Raw genomic sequence first — 18,114 nt, 5'->3', positions numbered from 1 at the left:
GTGTATATGGGTATTTATAGCTTATATTTAAAATCCAGGATGTAAGCTAAGCCACCCAGCTTCACTCCTTGGCACCAATTTCTGGATGCATTTCATTTTCCCATACAGCATAATTTTTCCATGCTTCCCTCATCTGAAACATCCACTTTTGCAACCTTATATGGTACAATGTTGTTACTTCAGGATCATTCAGAGGTGAAACTGGATTATTAAGGGCTTTATTAATCAATGGCATACATTGAATTCTTTAGAAGGGCTGCAGATGTTTCTCATTATTTCATAAATAAATATTACTTAACTGTTGTGAAATTGCTGAAGATATGCAAGTGCTGGTGATGATTACATGCATAATGAAAATCGTTATCTGTCATCCTTTTGTTAAACACCCGTGGATTTTTGGGAATAAATAAAGGATTTTGACCAGTGTACAGAGGAAGCCAGAGTTTTCAAGTAATCCAGAAAATGATTTTTTAAAAATTTCTATGCAGGCTAGAATAATTTAGAGCTGTTATTGTTTATTTATTGTAAATAAACCCATAACAAGAATAACAGATATTTTGGAGTATCCAGCATTGCCACTCTTTGAGAATGTATTCAGAGAATGATTTAGGTGCAGAAAATCATTATTTGAAGCAGAGTGGTGGATTAGACCACTGGAAGTCTTTCAGCTCTGCATTTCTTTCCGTTTTTCTTTTTCACTCCTTCTGTTTATTGAAGTTAAATCTGTGTTGATCTAATGTTGCAAAAGAACTGTTGTATTTTTTTGCAACCCTTGGAATAAGTGCTTAAAGTGATTAGGTTTTTCTTCTTTCATAAAAGTCACTTTTGTCTTTATTTCTTCAATCTATGTGGGTCACCTAAGAATGGGATTGTGTCATTTTATTTTCAATCCTGATACTCGTAAAGGTAGCAGGTTTACAATCTGCATCACAGAACAATCTGAAAATACAGTTGTTTGATCATTTCAGATGCTCTTAGGGTTTGCACAGTTTCAAACTAACCTGTTCTATTATTTAACATGTTTCAGTCCATCAGTGCAATGAACTGTGAAACAACTCTGCTAACAGTATCTGTGCAGAATAGAAATCTGGAGCACACATTTTAACTACTTCAAATAAAGTAAATGAACAATATAATGCAGTTATTTTGATCTTCTCTTGTTCATGGCTTAATGCTTCACCTGGTAAATTTTACACTTCTGTAGTTGTGTTTGGCATTAACTAGACTGAAGGCAGCTTTATGTTTAAGGCTATGAAATGATTGCTGTCAATCCTTTTGTCTGAATTTTTGGCTTGGTTGATTCTGTAATCCTCCTGTGTTCATTTGAATACTGTTGTATTCAATTTAATATCATGCCTTCCTGAAAGTCATCCTTTTAATTAGGGTCAGCTTCCACATATTTTAACAGTAACATGTATGTGTATAAGCCTCTAAAAATACTTTGTATTTTTAGATTGTATTTTCACAGGGAAGTTGAAATTTGAAGTTTTCTTTTGTCATTTTTCTTTCTTCTTTTTTTTTTTTTTAAATGAAGTAACTATGAGCACAATGCTGTCAGTAAGGAACTTGTCAGTAAACAAGGCACATCTGTTAAACACTTTTACTTACATTCAGCTTAGTTTCTCCAACATAAAACAAAAGCTGCTGAATGTTTTACTTGCGAGTCCTTGTGTTGAGTTCCTGCCTGCTGCTGCATGCCCCAGAGCTCTTTTAGGCTGGTACAGAGTGGCCTTACAGGGCTCCTGTCTTGGGGCTGGCAGTAGCCTGGCAAGGTCTTTGGGCTGCCCCTCCTGCCACTGTGTCTTTGAGAATCTTTGTGGGTGAGCAGATGAGCTTTTCTTGTGTAACCTAAACTCTCAAGAAAAAGATTGCCTTTTTCCCATGGTATTGTGTTTTCCATATGAGCACAGCTTGGTTTTGGCTACGCACAAGTAATAATTTAAGAAAATAGGTTTCCATCTCCATGGTGTTGTGACAAGATTAATATTTCTTTGATTAATTTTTTAGAAATAATGGAAGTATAAACACTTGTTTTTAAATTGCTCTTTACTGTCCTTCCTTTTCTTTTTCTGACTATATTTATATTAAATTGCAGTCTTCTTGCAGGAAAAAGCAACAATATACATAAAGATGCCCTTACCTTCACTTTATTCTATTTTTCAGGGAATCCTTTTCTTGAAATTAATTGATTACATTCTGCTGTTTCAAAGAATCATAAACTATGTGTTTCATGAATACAGCAGCCCAAATTTTCTTCTGTGTTTACATTTTCAAACTTCTAAAAGCCATCTTTCTGACTAGTTAGAAATATAGCAGGACAAACAGCTATGTCTCCTGATTTTTTTCCTGTTAAAAGTAAATAAAAAAGCTTTCCCAAACGTGACATTATTCTGAAAATAAAGAAAGGCTTATATATTTTGTCTTCTATTTGTAATGGTCTGCTGTTATCCCGAGGTTTCCAGCAAATCTGACTGCTATAGGCAGTTCACAGGATTTTATACATTCTTGATACTCAGTGTAACATCATGCTTGTTTCGTAATTTGTGAATGAAATGTGTCCTCCTATGGAAATGGCCTAGTCATTAGCTACCCACCCAGATCTGTTCTAGCAATCTGTATCAGTGATATACTGTGACTTGAAAGTTTTCTTCCCTGGGTAGCTCCTCATACATGGCTAGTCTCAAATGTGTTTGCCATTTGTTTACCAAGCCTACAACTTTGTCAGCTGCTTATGTCTGCATTTCCACTTTTTGTGTGTGGTTGAGGGGTATTATTGGACAGAAACAGTTGTTGCTGAGCTCGTTGTCTTTGTTGGGGCTTTGTGCCGGATGTTGTTGAGAGTGTTTGGCTTCCTTAATATATCAGTTCAGTATTACTTGAACTCAAAAGTGGTACCCCAACCTTTGTTACCTCTCAGCCAAGATCTTTTTCAGCAGTCATTGTGCTATGGCTTTTAGTTCTATGTTTTTTCCAACACAGCCATCTCTTCCAGTTCTATCACTGAAACTTATAACATGGGCTTTAAATATGGGCTAAGATATTCCATAGGAGAGAGACAGATAATATAGGGGAAAATAGAAATAAAAAATGTAAAGGAAGAAAAACAGGAGAAACAGGATCACCTAATAAAAAGGGAAGAGAGCAGCAGAGGAATATAAAGCAAGAAGCAGGTAGAAAGAGTTAAAGTAGAAAAGCAGTAGAAGTTGAGAAAACCAAAAATTAATAGGAAGACAAGTACAGATGCATGAGTTGCAGGAGAGGGGGGAACCTTTGGGAGGAATCCATGACTATTGGCCCTTTCACCTGCTGTGGAGAGGCTCACAAGGTACACAGGCCCCTTTGGGAATCTGTTTGTTAGGTAATGGCTGAAAGACCTTCTATGGATCTGGTTTAAAAAGGGAGCTCTGCACTGTGTGTTTCCACAAACATCTGAACAGAGTTTATTGCTAGTATCTGGAGTTCTGTCCTAAATTTTCACCTGGAGCAGAAATTTTATCCTGCTCCAAAACTTGTTTCAAAGGTTATTGAGGCTGAAGTAGGTCTAGGGATTCAAAATGACCTCTCTGAGCTCTGTGTTCTGCAAATTCTTTTTTGTAATAGATTACTGGAATACCAGAAAGGGAAGATTGCTTGAAGATTAGCACTCTTTTGTCCCCGATCTACTTTCCTCTCCTTGTTCTTCAGAAACCTTTTCCTCCTAGGAGAAAGACACTTTACTCAAATATTCCCTAGTTTGATATTAGATATTGATATTGTTGTCTTCATTAGATCACCTGAGAGTTTATTTTTTAATTAACTTGCCCAAAGGCAAGCTGTCTGAAAAAAAAAAAAAAATTAAAAAATCTGAAGTCTCAAAAGCAAGTGGTGTGTGTTTGGTATGTGACAAAATTTAAAAATGAGGTGCCTGTACTATTTAAAATTCATATTTGTCATACATACTAGGAAGGTCTCTTATCTTAAAACTTCCAGTAAAAGATGCATGCAGTACTGTGCTTGACTGAGCGTAGCACTTGAGGAGGACAGATAAAATGAGTATGTCAGGAAAGATGTATGATTTTTGCTCTGGACATTTTTTATAAACATGTTTAATATTGTGTCTCTCTTAGCTTGAGATGATTTAATTCTGCTAAGAGCAATTTTTAATTATAAAAAATTATAAATTATATGGAATTTAATGAAACTTCTGAAAGCATTCAACTCCCTTCATTGCATTTACATCTTTGGTAACCCATGAATTTAAGTGTCTAGTTGGGAAAAGTTCTTTTTAAGTTTTTTAGAAGTCAAGATAGATTAAAAAAGAGATAATATAAACAGTTAAACTTACTGCTTGAATGAGTAGGTATTATCATTTAAGTACACGATTGATGCATACTGCCTGAAACTGTTATACAGGAACAAAAAGTGTAGAAAACTTAAAATAGATGGGAATACTAGTGATAAAATACAGAATAACAAACAGAAACTAAAACAGCTGCAAACAGCTTTTTGCTCTTTTTCATGGGTCAAGAAAAAGCATTACTAACTTTATAATGCATTACATCTAAAATAAAAAAAGCACAAAAGCAGTCTTCAATCCACATGAAACTCTTTGGAAATTTATGTTTTGGTTTAACTTTATAATCCTTTTGGTATACAAGCAGAACAGCATGTTACATGTCAGTTAAATTGTGTGAGTTCTTATGCTTGTGAAACATCCTGGTTCTGCATTTCAGTCACTATAAATGTGGAAACAAATACGAATTTGAAATACATAATGTTTTCTACCTTATGCCATGTATAGATGTTAATATTATTGCAATTATTAATATACAATTTAAAAAATAAGTGTGCAAAATACCAAAATATTAGGAAAACAGCATTAGTTAAGATCTTTCAAAGGTTGAGCGTGATTAATCCTGTAGAGTAATTGTACTCTATATTTGTTCCATTATTTGTTAGTAAGTACCTGAAACACTCTGTTTCTAACCATTTCAGCTTGCCAAGAAAATACATACACAGTCACACATGGCTTTAGTTTACTCTGGAAAACTGGAACTTGCTACCACTTTTTCCTTGTCCTGTTCAGGTAGTTCATTATTTTGTTGACAGTTCGGTTCCATTAATCTGGTATTTTTGGGAAAATTGCTTGCAGACCTTACATTTCTCTACTGAAGGTGATCAAATAGGCATTGAATCCCTCATGTAAATGATGTCTTAAAGTTAAAATAAAATCTATTTTCCAGAAAGTAACTGTAAAACTATTTTATGCAAGATTTCATGTGGGATACCTTAATGGTTGAATAATAAATTTTACCTCATAAAAATGAAATTCAATAATACAGTAGCTTTCTCAGCGCAGTAGCATCTGGTTGAATCTCATGAGAGCCAATATTTTCCAACTCATTAGGATCATGTCGTTCTGTATGTCGTCAACATTGACTTAGCCAAGCTACCTTTACTTACATAACCGCCAAACTATTAAATAGGTCTCTTGTGGAGTGAAGTCAAATATTCCTCTTATTTTGCTTTTGCCTTGGAAGAAGAAAAGAAAATGTACATGCTGTAACATTTAAACATCTGGTCTAAACCACATCAGGGTAACAGTGAGGAAAGTAACAGGATTCAGTATTCTTCCCAGGTGTACATATAAAAAAGGGTTGTGGAGCTGCTGCATAGTTCTTTTAACCACTTAGGAAAAAGACTAAAATAAGTGACTTGCCTCTCTAATACTCCTGTTTTTAAAACTACTTTTTTCCTCTTGTCTGCTCCCTTGCCACCGAACTCCAAAACACAAAAGCCAGCCAAAGACCAACATTTCAGAGTTTAGAGATAATACAGGTTGTTCAGCTCTAACTTCCTTGCAACATACTGACTTTTAATCAGTGTTCCATATAACATGGACAATTTTGCATTCATTTGGAGGAGTATGAATTGAAATTTCTGTCTAAAATAGAAGTGTAAGAGTGTATTCTCCTAGTGGCTTTGGAGTGGCAGGACACAGCTATATGAAACTTGCACAGTATAAACAGTTTACTGTCTTGTATGGATGATTACCCACATGTGTCCTCATCCTTCATGTAGGCCCAGAATGCAGTGTATAAGTAGTATTATTTTTATATGTTGTGCATTTCTGTGAAACTCTGGTAGACTATCAAGTCTATTTTCAGATGGAAAACCAGCATGGATAAGCAACCTAAGATTTCTTCTTTAGCTTAATTTTTTAAGCTTAATATAGTTGTGTGTAAGATGTTATTTCCTCTTGTAGTAAACATTTTCAGTGATATTCTTAAGTCATGAACTGACTTGCACTGAAAGGAGGGTGGGACATTTTATTACTCCAGTACATAATCAGTAAGATTTATCTTCCTAAGAATCTGAAGAAATCCTCTGCCAGAAGCAGTGGCTCTGTTGTGACCTGAAATGAGGCATTGAAACCAGTAATTACGATTGCCTTTTTTTTTTTCCTGGTCTAATTAATATATACTAATAAGCTTTGAAATTGAAACATACAGTATTCTGATGAAAGAATGGTGGTAGGCATACTTAAGGCATTCATGTGAGTTTAAATTTAATATGTAATGTTGTGCTAAAGAATCTAATGTACTTCAAAATCCACATGAGACTTTTTAAATGTCTTTTGTGTTGAAAATGAATATATACATACTGTCAACAGAACAGTGAAGGAGAAAAAAGATAAATAAATGAGTGGGCTGTGAAAGGAATACATGCACACATGAAATCCATAGCTGTGCATAAATGTGTACAAATTTCTTAAGCTGAATTGTTTCAGAATTGCAGGAGAGCTCAGTTCAGTGTCTATGTTGAAATTAATAAACCCTTGAGTATGCTAGCAAAAAACCAGCAAACTCTTGGTGTGCTACCAAAAAACCAAGGCACCTAAGCTTAGAGCTATAAATATGGCCCTTACTCCAGAGTCAGTAGTTTATTTGCACGAATAGCAATGTGACTGAGAGCACCTGTTTTGTTTGTTCAGCTGCTAGTTTGATGTTATTGCTTGTTCTTGTGCTTGGATAGCAGAGAGGTAGGCTGCCTTTTTGCCTTGTTCTAGCTGCCAGGTACTGCATCAGGTGAAAAACTACAGGGAGACTGAGATGTTGGCTTCTAAAACCAATAAAGCATGTTGAGCCTAAATTACTGAAATTCAGTGTCACAGCAGGAAGACTAGGAAGAACATAAATCTTGAATCTGCTGAATAATAGAAACTGGGAATTTTCTGAGAAGCATTCAGAGCACACACAAAAGAAAACTTCAGAGATAACAGAAGGGTGTTTTTTTTTCCCTGTGTGCAAAGGCCCAGAGAACCTGTCAAATATAGAGTGAACCTGGAAACCATCAGTGGTTGCTGATGTAAAAATAAACCATGAATGAGACGGGCATAGTGTTTTCTTGACATCTGTGTTTTTTAAGAAAAAGGTTTGTGCAGAGGTGTTGCAGTAGAAGTATTGATGCCAGTCACTGCCATTTCCTGAGCACTGCTCTTCAGAAGAGCAGAAGAAAGCTATTTCTTTGTAGCTGGCAAAAAATAATAGGGTTGTCAGAAAATTCAAGTTTGAAGGGTCTACAGGAAGTCTCTGCCGTTCAGTCTTGTGTTAGAATCAGAGTCAATTATGGGATCAGACCAAGTTCTTTAGGGCTATACCCAGTCAGACCTTGAAAATCTCCAAGGGTAAGAATCCCCTACCTTGCTGTGCAGCCTTTGCCACTGCTTGACTGTTCTCATGGTGAGAAAGCTTTTCCACCATTCTAGGCAGAACCATTCATATTTCAGTGTATGACAATTGTCTTTCATCCTACTACTGTTCACCTCTGTTTAGAACCTTCATCACAACTCTCTCACACATACAGGAAGGCTGCTAGTATGTCAAGTGTGTTGTTGCTGTTTTTGACCTTACTAAACATTAAAACAAAACCACAGCTTAGAAATCTTGACTAGTCTTAACACTGTCTGATGGTGACTCTGAAATCTTTTTCCTGTTCAAGTTCTCATGCCAACTAGATTTAACCTGAGTGTCAATGCATCAGTACATACAAAATAAATCATGCTACTTTCTGATTAGTAAATATTCTGATGTATGACATGAAATAATTCCAGCTTAGAATATCACTCTCTGCTGGTTTGGCATTGTGGAAATTCCCAAAGTCACTAGCTCTTCTTTTGCCCTTCCAATTAAAGAGTCCTATTTTGTGGGTTAATTAGTTTGTGTCATGAGATATTCTGAGATGAAATGAAAATGCAAACAGGTGTTACAGCACAAAGAAATTATTGTAGTTTATGGTCATTGTGGGATAATGTTTTCTGTTTATGGTATCATTGGACTTTTAAAATTATGTTTACTTCTTTTTATTTATTGAAACAACTTGAATCACTTTAAAAGAATTTGGAATGCCTCATAGCACATATTTTCCCTTTTTTTATTCGGAATGAGACATTTCAGTTTGGAAAGGAACAGACTAATTAGGGGTTTTCATCTTGATGAGGCAAGAAATATCAAGACATTTTTAAATGGAGAAGGTTATTATGGAATGTGAATGAAATGAGAAAATAGTAAAGATAAAATTGAAATATTCCTGTGAGGAACTTATTGTAGTAAAAATGTGTTTATTGTAGTAGTAGTTTTTAGGAAAAAAAAACCCAAGGCATAATCAAAAGTAGATAGATTTAACAATAAGTAACTATTAAATATGGTAGAAGCATGTTTTCCGTTTGCAAATATGTAATATTGACTGCTGACCTTGAGTAGTGAGTTTATGTAATATATATAGTGTTGATCAAATAACAGTTGTACTGAGTTTAAGTAATGGGACAGATCTCAAGTATTGGACTGCTGCTTAAAAGTTATTAGTGTCTACAATACTAAGAGTTAAAAAATGCTAGTATCCTCTAAAGTTACTTTTATGGAATAAACTCTAGTGAATGGTATGGAAAACAACTTTCCATTTGTGAGAGTATTTTGATTCTTGTGGCAAGGTAAGATGATAAATACCAATGGTATTCTTGCAGTAGAGATACCAGATTATTATGTACTGCAATAGCAAGTTTTAGTCTGATGTCCCATGTGATTTCATATTGTATTAAATCAGGCTTTAAAGAAACATATATACCTTGTAATTATTTTAAGCCTAGTGATTATAGATCAAAATCCCATTTTTTAATTGCATGGATATTCAAGAAAAATACCTTCTTCTCCAGGAACATATCATGTGGGAGAGCTGTTAAGCTGTTAACAATGCAGACTGTATGAGGAGTAATTATGGTATTTCTTGCAGTCAAGAATAATGTTTTCCCTACGTGTCTAGTCTGCCTCATAGTCAAGAATATAATGAGTGCAAGTTATATGTAACATGGTAATGGTAAGGACAGAAAGTGTATTTTTATTGGAAAATACTGAGCTTCAATTATAGGAGCTCTTTTGCCCTTTAATTTTTCACTTAGTGTTATGTCTCTAAAGGCAGATAGTTCTTTTGGAGGAATATTCTACCAAAAGTAGAAGTACACAGTAACATAAAAAGGTAGTAATGATAAGGGAGACAAAGCCAGTGAAACATTAGGTTCTCAGGAAGCTATAGTAAGCAAGAAAACTCTTAAATTAACACTTCACAGTATTGGATTTTGGTATATTGAAGGAATTAAGGTGCTAATATAGAAAGGGTTGTGTTCTGTTACAGTGTTATTCAATGGTGTCCTGTGAATGTCCCTTCTGTTTGTGTGAAGCATAATAAGAAAATTAAAAATTGCGCAAGCAGATGTAGCTGCGTTGATTTTGCTTTGAATACTTGCTGTAGGCAAATATTCCTTACTGTGTAGTGTTATAAAGGTGTGCATCACTCTAGGTGAACCACTAATCAAAATCTTGGATTCTAAGGGGATGTCAGAGGTCTCTGTATAACCACAGCTCCTGGGTTCTGGGATCTTTATCTTATGTGAAATAAGAGCTCTTATACCTGCTTTACACTCTCCAAAACATACTTTGTAACAGGCCTGCTGGCTATTCAAGGGAAGTAACAAGAATTATTTCCAGAAACACCTTTGTTTGAGTTGGAGATCATCTAAATAAGCAAAGTGAGCTTAGTTTCTTTCTTTTATGACTGTATCAAGTTCAAACCAAATGTGTTTTGACTTTTTTTTTTTTGAGTGTAGCATGCTCAATACATCAGATATTACACTGTCTTATGCTGATTTCTCCCAGTTTGATGCTGTGGCTTTGTTACTGCATCTTGCTCATGCTTTTTTTCCTACTTTAACTGTATTTTTTTGTCAAATTCTGTGATAGTCAACCCTTTATTGAACTTCATGGTTCCAGTTTTTATGCATTCTCCTGATTTGCCTCTTTTTTCTTCTTTAATACACAACAGGGGACCTGAACAGTTAGGTATGGATAGGTAGAATTGTCTCATGCATGGTAGTTTCAAATGTTTTTCTCATTAAAGATGCTTTCTCCGAACTGAGGTTTATGGTAAGCGTTTTCCCCTTCCCCCATCAATTACTGCAGGGCAGGGGAGTGACTAGAAGATGCAGAAATTAAAAAGAAATTCGAGTCTTGGGTAGTGTTATAGAAATGTTTTACATCTTGACTTCTGGAAAGGGTGTTTCTATTACTATTCCAGTAATTATTCAAGTTTTCCAATTTGAAGACATGGACTTTTTTTTCTCAACCTGCTGTTGGAAGAAGAAAAGCTTAATTGCTCTAAGGGGTGTAATCTTTTTGAGAAGCTCCATTTACTTCTTCAAATGAATTGTCCCAATAGTGGAATTATATTGTAGACTGTTTCAGTTTCCTGAGCTAAGTGAATACTGGATGATTTAGAGCAAAAGGCAAGAATTCCAACATGACAGAATCCAGCCATCTTTGCAACTCTGGTGAGATTTGGAGTTCCCTTCATGTGATTGCTTGGTTTTACCAGGCATGTGTGACATACCACAGCTGGATATAGCTCTTCTGCTATGACAGCTGCTTTATTCTTGCATCAGTTACTATTTTTCATTCTCCTGTACGTACACTCAGGTTTGCAATATAGCTGAATACCAGGTATTTTAGTGCTTGAAATTACTGGAGAAAGTTTTAAAAACATTAATGATTAAAAATACTAATAAATTAATCACTTGCTTTACTACAAGCCAAGAAGAGTTTTCAAACTGACTAATAGCTTTCCTAACTATTTTAGAAAGTCAAGCAGTCCATAAGATTTCAATTTTCATCTGTCTTCCAGAATATTTTCCTTACCTTTTTGCTATCTTTTCAGAGAAAATCTTTTAGGAAAGATCCATGTTTTGCTGTCTCAGTATCAGGTGATTTAGTGTCAACTCAGTGGCTTGTACTCAGAAGTTATCTGGTGTCTTTTGGTTTCAGTTTGGACAGCAAAAAATTCATTCTCCAGATGAGATTGTGACTGTTGTTTGATAGATGGGTCCATTCAGCTTTCTTATTTGGTGTTTTCTGATATTTTGGCTTTCGATGGACTACATGAAATTCTGTTCCTTTCCTTGAATGACTGTGTCATCTCAGAAACTCAGACCTCAATTGAGATGAGGATTACTCATCTCATTGAGATGCAGAATTACTCTTTTTAATATCTTCAGATTTGTGAGGTATAAATTAGTCATCCATCTACAGTGAGTTCAGCAAAATAAGTGAAATAAGAACTTGGTTTAATTGTTTACTTGATAAAAGGGAAAATTTCAAACTTCTGCACTTTCAAAGGATGACTAGAGTTTGAAGGACTTTGGATATCACAAGTCTTGTCATTTGTGATCAGATGTGAGTCCATTTTTACACTGTAGAATGGAGAGTAGTGGCCGCCTTGCCTTCCAGAAGGATACTTCCCTTGCATCAAAAATGGGCAAAAGTCAAGCAGTTTCTTCTGGTATGGTCTGTTACAAGCAAAGGAAATGGGAAGTGGGAGAGTGATTTATTTTTTTGATGTATTTATTTTCTAAACTAGTCATACTGTTGCTCATGCTTCCCAGGATTTAAATGCAGTTTTTTATAAGTGTTTGACAATGAATATTGCTGTTGTAAGTAGTTATGACTGTGCTTGCTATGCTCTGTCAGTAAACAAATCTGATTTTGTATTGTATACCGTGTAAAACACCTGTTAGATATCTGTTATGTTTAATCTTTTTGCAGATTCTTTTAGAGTCACTCTTTGCTTTTAAAAAACGTAGTTTCTGTGTGTATTCAAGAGCTTTTCAAATGCTGTGGAATTGTGTTACAAAGATAACATACAGTTCAGAGGGGTGAACTACACTATTCTGGGCACGGTCTTATGAAATTGTATCTAAAAATAAACTGTTTGTACCAACAAACCAGATCACTTTAGAGACATTAGGAATCCATAGATATTTATGTCTACTCATTTTAGACTGAGCATAAACTTTAAAGCAAAGCTTTGAGGCACTGACGTAACAGCATTTGCAGTTCTGTTGAAAGCTCATATGATTGTGTCTTGCTATAGCTCTCATAGCTCCTGGTTTCATCAGTTAGCTCTGTATTCCGTTCACTGGGCTTAGATGAGGTGGTTGTGATCACCAAAGTGCTAAGCACTTGATCTTCTGTCTTTCAAGAAAGCTTTTTATAAAACTTGCTTTGATGTGTACTTCGTGTCCAGGCTACTTTCCCAGTGGGATTGCTTTTATGCCGCTGTCTATTCGTATGTTGCAGTATCCCAGATGTTATCAATGAAACACAGCTTGCCAGCAGATTTTGAGCTTATCACCAAGACAGTACCTCTACCATATTCAGCAATAAGATCAGCTACTTCTCTAATTCATAAAATTTGCTTTCTGTAAATTTGCACAAAGTCTTGAAAAATTCCTTTCACAGGTACAGAATATTTCCTAAATGCAAGGAGAAAACTATCTGAAAAAGGGAATAGTACTGGACAAAACTATTGTCATGACCTCAGTCTTTGCATCTCATGCCCTCCCACTTCCTTTACTGCTTTCATTTGGATGATTTGCGGAGTTTGAATGTAAGCCTTTAGGCAAGTTTCTTTCTAAGAATGTCAGTAAAAAGCTGTTCTAACTTAAAAACTGAATGGGGAAATGATCAACAGAAAAGAGCTGGTGATTTTTACAGCATTGCAGTAAGCACTAACAAGTCCACACGCATGGTTATGAGATGAAATAAAGAAATATGGCACAGAGCATTCACTGAAAACACATTTTTTTCAATATTTGGCTATTAAGCATTCAGTCTGTCAGGCATTCTGTCAGATACTGCATTTTCTCTGGTAGCACTTGATGAGAAAACTGAGCTGCAGGAAAAGAAGCTGCAGACTTTTTAATAGAATACCTTAAAGCGTGTGTGCAAATTAAATGGATGATTTTCTTGGGAACTGAATTTGTGCATTTCACTCCATTTTATATTCTGAAGCTGGCCTGAGTTATGAATGTTGTAATTTAGGTTTTTCTAATACTGCCCAGTCTTTTCTGGAATCCATTGAACTGTACACATTTTTCCAGGGTGAACATGACACAGTTTTATTGTACCAGGTGGCTTTGTTCTTAGGCTTTCAAAGTGCCATGAGTATCTGCAAGTCAATTAGATGAGTATTGTTAGAATTTCTTCAATTCTTCCTTTGAAACTTTTGTTTGCTGTAGTGCAGTAAAATTTAGCTGTAGAATAAAAACGTCTCTATGTGTATGTGTCACATTCTTTAATCTCTTTGCAATTTGCAAGACTATGTTTACTCTTCTGTTTGTATATAATTGCGCATATTGAATATAATTGAGCATATTCTGATAATATGTTTATTTCCTATGCATTTATGGTACTTTAAAAGTTTCTATTGCAAAGAATGGAAAAACTTTAAGCTTTATTGTGCCAGTCTATGTTCAAATGGCTGTGAACCACAGTGTAAATTTCGAACCCCCCTCTGACTTTGCTTTGCTGCTGTTTTGAAACTGTTTTCATTAATAATAGCTTGTAGTCAGGTAAGTCTTTTCATAATGTAAAGGGAAAAGATATGCCCTTCATTTCTGTAAGATCCACTTCACTTTTCTGCTATACCTAATAGTGATGCTCTATTTCATTGAGGTAGTTAAAAGCTTTCTTGTTTTAGCAATTAGAAAGGTACTTAGTGCAGTTGCACTTGAAATCACAGTTCAGAGCTGAAGGACTGCTATGGATGCTTTCCTGTTTGGATACTGCTTACCAGGTGTAGCTCAGGAACCTGCTGGCCACAGTGTCAAGATGCTTTCTTCTTTTTGTAAGCCATAATATCTGGCACTCACTCTTTCTTTCACCTATGTTCAATGCAAATATAACCTCTCAGCCAAGTCTTTATATTCAAATGTTGATTGTGTATTCTTGTTCGTTGCCATTTTTTCTTAGCTTTCCCCAATTTTAAGCATATAAACAAAAACAGCATCAAAATAAGAAATTACTCCATGGTGGTTCTACTTCAGGTGAATTCTCTGTGTTGTCTTGTCCTCCCAGAAGTCTCAAAGATCAACTTGACTTCCAAATGCTGCTCAAGTCATTCTTTTGAAAGGTCACTGATCAGCTTAAGGCTTAATGTGCACTTTGGAGTGGGAGATGACTCATAACAGAAATCACATGCAAACCTTAAAAAATTCTTTGTAATAGGCAAATCTACTCATATTTCAGTCAACTGTATTATCTGTTCAAAATGCAGCTTTTCAAAAAGTTCCATTATCCAAAACAAATTCCAGTTAGAAAGATGCTTTTTATGTTGAAAATAGTTCATGATTGTAACAACTTTTTGAGACTGCAGGGGTTTTTTTGATAGATTCATGCTGGTGTAAGTACAGGAGGAAAATCCTGCGGCCTGTATTTTAAAAGAATCAAGACTGGATGATCACAAGGCTTCCTTCTTTTCCTATTCATTTTGTGTTACTTGATGGTTCACAAATTTTCTGTTTAAAATGTTGGTTCCCCCAGTTTTCTAATTGAGGCCAGCTGCTTTCTGAACTATCCTCTTGTTCAGGCTGTGTCTCTTTAGTGCAGTTGGCCTTTTCTCAGTGCTAGCTGAAGTATATTTTGCTGTTATTTTGTTTTTGTTTCCTTTACTAGCTCTTTCAGTTGCAGGATATTAAATCTTGGTAGTCTGAACACCAGGAAACTGATTTGAAGTTAAAGAAGAATAATATAATTTTCTGATGATTGTCATGGCATTGATTAGTGTAATCTTTAAAACAAAAAAAAACAAAACCCAGAAACAAAACATCAAACATTATTTTATAGTGACTCACCTATTTCGTGGGCTAGTGAAAACATAACCTTTTCAGGAACTTACCAAGCAGCAGCTATTGAATAATCATCTTTATATATATTGCCAGTAGTTCAGAGGTATGTTGTGATTTTAGACATTGGCAAGAACAAATCTCTCTTTTTGTGATAAATAGTTTTCATTGTAAGGCATTTATCCTTAGCTGATTACCTCAGGTATTTTTTGTTTTTTACAAATTCTCTCTGTCAAGGGAAGCTTCCTTATAATAAGGGGAAAACCCCCTAAATATAGAAATATTTCAGCAGCACTCTGCTTAGTCAAGGTGTTCTGCAGAGGAGATGGCTTGGGGTCTGTATGATTTCATTATTTCTAACATAGCTGTTCAGACTGTTTCTTTGCTACAAAAGTTGATGGTTTATGGCCTGCCATGTAATGTGGATAGAAGCCTCTTGACTGTTCAGCTATCCTTGCTGTTGGGTTTGAAATGTGATTTTTCTGGCACTGCAACCTTTGATGTCAGGAAGGTTAGATGGCTTCTTTGCTTTCTGTCCTTGATGTGGACCATCAGCTTTATTAGCCTTGGAATTTGTGTCAGATGAATTCCTTAAGCCTACTGTGAGTTCCACGTGTTTTATCCTGCTTTTCCCAGTACCACAAAATGTTGTGCAGTGCTACTCTTCTTAAGTTTTCAGTTCCACACCTGTTTCCTTGTTGAAAAAGAAAGGCTTCTAGAATATATAGGTACAATAGAGTTCTCTTTTATATCATTCTCATCTGTGTTAAGAACTTTTTGATATTTCACTTGTAGGACTCTGTTTCCCAACAAAAGTCATGTGACATCAGCAGTGAGGTGCAATAAGAGCTCTCTTAGGATTACTTAAAATAGAATGGAAGACTTTGAGTATATAAGGTTGTGTGGCCTTGAATGTGATTTTTATTTGATATATGAGCTGCGACATAGCTATTGCATGACTGAGATGTGCCTGTAAGCGATGCAGTGTACAGATGGGGTTTCTCTGAAACAAAGCCAGTGACTAAATCTGAATGTGCTCATTTAAAGGGTAAAGAATACTTCATAAAACATATGGAAACATTTCTGTGTTTTTTCATTAAAAAGGCTTCTTACTCCTTACGCATTTTTTATGATTGTTCATGCTAATGTGTCATTTACCTGAATCAAGACTGCTTATGCATCAATTCAGTTTAGTAGCATTTGTATAGTGGTATGAATATTTTATTTAAAAACCCACTAAATATACTTTTTTGTTATCCTAGAGCTTTTCATCATTTCAAAGGTAAAATCATCTTTTCTCAGAAGTGTTGGAAAAAACCTCCCCATTATGTATTGCAAAGCACTTTATTTAGGAAGTATATAAAACAATAGTAATAGGTCTGTTGCCCAGTAGGATTCGAATTAATGGTTATTGTGATCCACTGGTATAAAATACAGAATTATTTAAAGTTGAACAGGAAATTTATAAAAGAGGATCTCACTACTCAAAAGTATGGTTGCTGAAAAATGTGCAGGAGCCTTAGCAGCCCCCAGTTTAGCAGAGGTTTTCTGTGTTGTTCTATGCCAATAGGAGAATTGAGCATCCAAAGCATCTGAGCTTCTGTGGTCTTTAATTACTTACCAAAACCCTGTGGAAGAAATACATGTTATTGATTTTTGTCATTTTGTGGGGAAAAAATAAAATATTAAATTACTAAACACTAATTGGTAATTTTTTCTACTCTGTTTGCAGAGATGTGAGGTGGAAATTGCAAATCCTGAGTTTTGCCCTTCTGCCAACTTATTTGCCATCTGATTTCCCTGATTAGGCTGTGCTTTAAATTTGGAACATCCTTTAGCAATATCTATACCATCTAATGTATTATGAAATTATTTTTTTCCTACTATGATGTCAAATCCATAGTGGATTTTAACACTAAAATGTATTAAATTAATGCAGTGATGGCATTCATAGCTGCTCTTCAGGATTGCTAATTTAGCAGAACAGGACCCTGATGCTTGAGGTTCCTAGGGAGTAGGTCAAAACAGATAATATTTCCCTTAGAAAAGAGGCATATTAAGCACATTACAAAGCAATGGTGTATGTTTTCTTTGCAATTACAGATGTCCCATTATAATGGATGAAGAATTTTGCTTTGTGCCCTCTCAGACCCATGATTACAGTGATTCTGAGCCAGAATTTTTCTTAAACTATTTTTCAGTCTGACTGTACCCCTAATGGAAGGTATTAGAGTTCAAGAAACAGACATATAACACTTGGGTCTGGGTCTTACAAAGTCATAGGCAGTCTTTCAGAAACGTCTCGCACCTTTTATTCTTGTACACCCTCAAGAAGTGTTTTGGTGCCAGATTTTGATTTGTAGGCATCATTATAAGGTTAGGGGAGTTTAAAAACTCATCTGTCCTGTCTTCTAAAGGATGTGCTTTCCTTTTATTTTTAGGATGTAGGGCCATACAGCTGTGTGTAGGGCCATTATACACTGCACTCCTGACAGCAGCTTTCCCACATGTATAGCCAAGCAGATATGTGAGCAGTTCATTCAGCTTGTAGTTCATTCAGCTGGAAGTTGTTCCTTCTGAGGGTTGTTTTTCAGTCATTTTAGCTGCTTTCCTGGCTTATAATGTGCCCACATGAGCATGAGAGGCAACTGAAGGCAGAGGGGATGGTGGCATTGCCCCAGTGGAGAATGCTGCAAAGGTGAAGGAATTTATAAGCTGGTCTTGGTATCACTCTCTGCAGCAACCTCAAACTCATCTTTTAATGCATCAGGTTCTTTTACTTTCTGGAAGATGTACAGTCTTTCAGGTTAAGATCATTTACATTCTTTGTGTGTTTAGTATAATTATTAATATTAGCTTCTTAGGTAAATGGCAGGGGATTATTTGTACTTCATCTGTGAATGCTGAAA

At 35.5% G+C, this 18,114-nt stretch overlaps 1 protein-coding gene across 5 annotated transcripts in view; it reads left to right on the top strand.

Annotated features, from left to right (window-relative positions):
* VPS13B (vacuolar protein sorting 13 homolog B) overlaps window positions 1-18,114 on the top strand; it is a 431,489-nt gene that overhangs the window by 94,964 nt on the left and 318,411 nt on the right. The window lies entirely within an intron of this gene.

Source organism: Zonotrichia albicollis, chromosome 1 (genome assembly GCF_047830755.1).
Source record: "Zonotrichia albicollis isolate bZonAlb1 chromosome 1, bZonAlb1.hap1, whole genome shotgun sequence".
Lineage (NCBI taxonomy): Eukaryota > Metazoa > Chordata > Aves > Passeriformes > Passerellidae > Zonotrichia > Zonotrichia albicollis.
The sequence above is the reverse complement of the archived record's forward strand: the minus strand, read 5'-3'. Positions and strand labels throughout refer to the sequence as shown.